The 4,561-nt window shown below is 33.6% G+C and overlaps 1 long non-coding RNA gene across 1 annotated transcript; it reads left to right on the top strand.

The window, feature by feature from the left end:
- The first annotated feature begins 1,599 nt into the window (after positions 1–1,599).
- On the top strand, positions 1,600–2,479 carry LOC126818437 (uncharacterized). Its single transcript, XR_007679237.2, has 2 exons — positions 1,600–1,779; positions 2,019–2,479. It is a non-coding gene; the product is annotated as an uncharacterized LOC126818437 (long non-coding RNA).
- Positions 2,480–4,561: the final 2,082 nt, after the last annotated feature.

The raw sequence follows: 4,561 nt of genomic DNA, 5'->3' as shown, positions 1-4,561 counted from the left end.
TATTTGTAATTTATGTGTTTTAACTGTTATTATTACTTGCTAGTTTTTGCATGGACTTGGTTTATAGTATAAGGATACCTGTTGAAAATTATTTTAACGATTTTCTTATTTTAAATGTGTATTTTGGATGAAAATAGCATATAGTTGACAGTCTACCGTGGTGAATAGTAATCATCAGTATGATCACCTACAGTGTTAGTGAGCTGGTGTCTTCCCATCACGCCGACTCACCAGAGTTTGGAAAGTCGACCGCGGCACTCTTTGATGGGTTAAGAACGGATTAAAGGCGTTAATGAGGTAGGGACCAGTCATTATTAATATAGTTCACTTAAATTCAACTCACTAACTATAGTTTTCTTAATCTATAGTTTACTTTACTTTGTTCAGATTATTAATATAGTTCACTTAAATTCAACCCACTCATTAATTAATAAAATAATATACGACAGTTCAACAAGAAGCTGACAAGTGATCGAAATTCAGTTCATTGTGATTATTTCTCAAAATAAGTATAAATACGTAAATAATCCCAAGACATTTCATATACATTACAATTACAATCTAAGTTTCTTCCTACAGCAAGAGGTGGCAGTTACCTATGTGTTGCTGGTTTTAAGTATAGAATGAATAAGAGAAAGAATAACGACTTAGTGATATGGCAGTGCTGCGAAAAGAGCAAGGGATGTAAGGGCTACAGCATCTACCATTAACGATATAGTTAGCAGAATAGACGTCGACCACAACCACCCAACAGCCTATTCCGATATACAAGTAAGTTACTGTGTTATAAAAAGCATCTTTTAAATTACACTTGAATTCTCATTTTTTTTAAATTTCTGTCGTAAGCTTCTAATTTTATATTCTACTATTTATTCATTGTTATTATAAAATAAATCTTATTTTTTTATAGATCATAGAAATGATGCAGTGCTTAAAGGAAAAGGTCCAATCTACGACAAATCCGATTACACAACTTTACCAAGAAGAAATAAACGGTAAACGGAATGGTGAATGGACAGACGACAATAGAACCACCATCGCCAACATGCCAACTTTTTACTCCAAGAAGAGCACCCTATATAGAGCCAGGAATAAGAAATTTCCCACATTACCTAAACATCGACGTGACATTGTTGTGCCCGACCTTTTTCAACAGACAGATAGCGGAGAACAGTTTTTATTCATCAATGATGGTGACGATGAGAAAATTTTAGGATTTACCACAAGACAGAATCTTGAATCTTTGTGTGACTCGAATGTACTTTTTGGCGATGGAACATTTTATATATGCCCACGAATTTTTTATCAACTATACGCCATCCACGCACTGATCCAAGATCGTCCTGTTCCATTGGTAATTTTCTTTTTACCTGACAAGAGAGAGTCGACATACCGGAGAGCTTTTGGTCTCTTGAAGCAAGTGGCAAGTGAAAACGGATTCAACCTTCAACCTTCCATTTTTCAGGTAAGAATATTTTTAATCAATGCACAATACACCGATTAATATCTTATTCTACATCGTAATCTACATGTATAACCATAACATAGTAGTATGACCTAAATGTGTTTCTTATTTTTTAGATGGACTTTGATTTGGCCGCAAAGAATGCTAGTGAGACAGTTTTTCCCGGGGTAGAATGGAAAGGGTGTTATTTTCACTATGGTCAATGTATTTGGAGAAAAGTCCAACAACTGGGTCTGCAAACGTCATACCGAGAAGAAGAAACACGCAAATTCGTTAGACGGTGTATCGGGATACCATTACTGCCCGTGACTGATGTAAGTATTCATTATATATAGTAAATAGTTAATATAAGTATATAGTTAATATAAGTATATAGTTAATATAAGTATATAGTTAATATAGATATATTGTTAATATAGATATATTGTTAATATAGCTATATTGTAAATATAGATATATTGTTAATATAGCTATATTGTAAATATAGCTATATTGTAAATATAGCTATATTGTAAATATAGATAATTTATATGTATCTTTCTTTTATTTGCAGATTGATGACGCATGGATCCAAATAATGGCCGAGGTACCAGATAATGAGAAATTTCAACAACTGGCCGACTATATGGTTACCCAATGGTTAGACGGTCAATTTACTCAAGTACAATGGAACCACAACCAAACCACGCGAAGAACCAACAATTCTTTAGAGGGGTGGCACGGGCGTCTAAAAAAATTAATTGGAAAAGCTCATCCGAATATTTTTGAAGTGATGGCATTTTTGAAAGAAGAGCAAAAGACGATCGAAATTGAGTTGTTGCAGTATTCGAGTGGCCAGCGACTTTCACCTAAACGGAAAAAATACACAGATATCAACAGAAAGATCGAAGATGCAAAACATAGATATGAAGAAGGAGGATTGAATTTGTTAGAATTTTTGGACTATGTTGGACATTTTATGCGTGCCAAAAGTTAAAATTATTTGTAATGTTATGTGTTAAAGATTGTTATAAATTTTTGTAAAAAATAAATGCTCCCAAAATTATCGGCTTAATTAGTTTTATCCCCCAGCTTGGGTCTATTGTTCTTGGCCAGTCGACCCTTAACACCGACCCAAATTTTCCCCCTAAAACTCGGTGAGTCGGCGTTATGGGAATAAACCAGTGAGCTGAAATCTCTGAATTGTCACAAAACCCAAAATAACTCTCCTATTCTCTGTGTTGTTAATGAACAGTTTCCTGAACAACCCACTTAACTCTTCCTGTGGTGTTAACATTTATATCCCTTTTAGTGTAAATTCTAATAATCATGTTCAGTTAAATGCATCTGAAACTGTATATAATATTGAAATAACAATACATTCCAGACCAATAAATGAGAGGGTTCAAAATCGTGTCAGCAGTTTGAGGCTAATTAATACTAGCCATACTAATAACACTTGCATAGAAAAACATTTTGACTCGAAAGACACATTCAGTTTCTGTTTACTAAATGTCCGATCTGTCAAAAATAAAACAGACGAAATTCATGAATATATTACCGATAATGACATCGATATTCTAACTCTGACTGAAACCTGGCTTAAAGACAATGACAGTGTTCCTATCAATCAACTAGTTCCTCCAAATTATTCCTGTACAACTGCAAATCGAAAAGGGCGAACTGGCGGGGGTATTGCAATAATATACAAACATTCTATTAAATTAATTGAAATTAAAAATCCTGATTTCAAAACTTTTGAAATATTACACACATTACTGTCAACCAAAAGTTAACATATTAGACTTGTATCTATATATCGTCCTCCACGAGCTCCTAAAAACAAAGTTACATTTGATCAATTTATAGCCGAATTTTCTGAATTACTGCAAAATTTAGTGACATCAACAGGTCATTTATTAATAGTTGGTGATTTCAATTTTCATATTGACAATGTCAGTGATAGCAAATCTGTTCAGTTTCTTAATGTTTTATCTTCATATAACCTTACACAACATGTGCAAGTTCCTACTCACGGAAAGGGCCACACTCTGGATCTAGTTATTACAAGAGATATTGATGACATATAGCCGGTACAAATGTTCTTGATCACTGTATCTCCGATCATCACAGTGCCTCCCTTAAGCTCAACAAACCTGGCAGTGTAAAAGAAAGACTGACTTTTAGGAATACAAAGAACATAAATATAGACAGTTTTAGAAGTGACATTAATGACGTTTTCTTGCATTTTAGCAAACTAAGTAATCTGGACGATCAAATTTCGGAATATGACAAACAATTGGCTACAATATATGACAAACATGCTCCTGAACAAACAAAACTGTTGACAAAACGACCAAACAAGCAATGGTTTACGACGGACATATTAGTTATAAAAAGTAAAAAGCAATCAGCGAAAAAAATATGGAGAAATAGTAAAATTGAAATAAACAGACAAATATACAACAATCTCCGTACTGAAGAAAATAAATTGATAAAATCAACAAAACGAAACCACATTCTAAAACAAATTGAAGAAAACAAAACTAATTCTAAACAAGTGTATCTAGTGCTAGGACTATCTAGGAATAAGTGCTAAATTTTGGATGTTTGGGTTTGGTCCGGTTCACTGATTTTATCTAAACAACATGTCCGTCTTGAGTAGCATTGCCCTAATATAAATTACATAAGCGTTGACAACTATTAACCGGCCAGTGGGAGTATCAAATAACTTAACATTTTAATTTCTAAAATAAAAATCTTTGATATCAGTTGTTTAGTCTTCCAAAAACCAAGTTTTATCATGCTGAGCTATTTTTGTACGCCCATATTTTCAACTGGACGTGTATTGAGTCGCCCCTGTCAGCCCACAATTTATTTGTGGACACGCGGTTCCTTTCGATATTGGCATTTTATCCAATATTAAAAGCTGTTCTAACATATCACCATTCCACCCTCACCATGGTTGAGTTTGAATTTCATGAACATTGGATTGAAACTGCCCGCTCCTCGTTCGCAAATAGTATAAAAGTATATAATACCAAGGTTGTGGACACTGTAGAAGTCACAATTTTTTTATCCGATTTTGATCAAACTTAAAATATATGTCTATATTCC

The sequence above is a fragment of the Patella vulgata genome, chromosome 4, assembly GCF_932274485.2.
Source record: "Patella vulgata chromosome 4, xgPatVulg1.2, whole genome shotgun sequence".
Lineage (NCBI taxonomy): Eukaryota > Metazoa > Mollusca > Gastropoda > Patellidae > Patella > Patella vulgata.
This window is presented reverse-complemented; position numbering and strand designations above follow the sequence as displayed.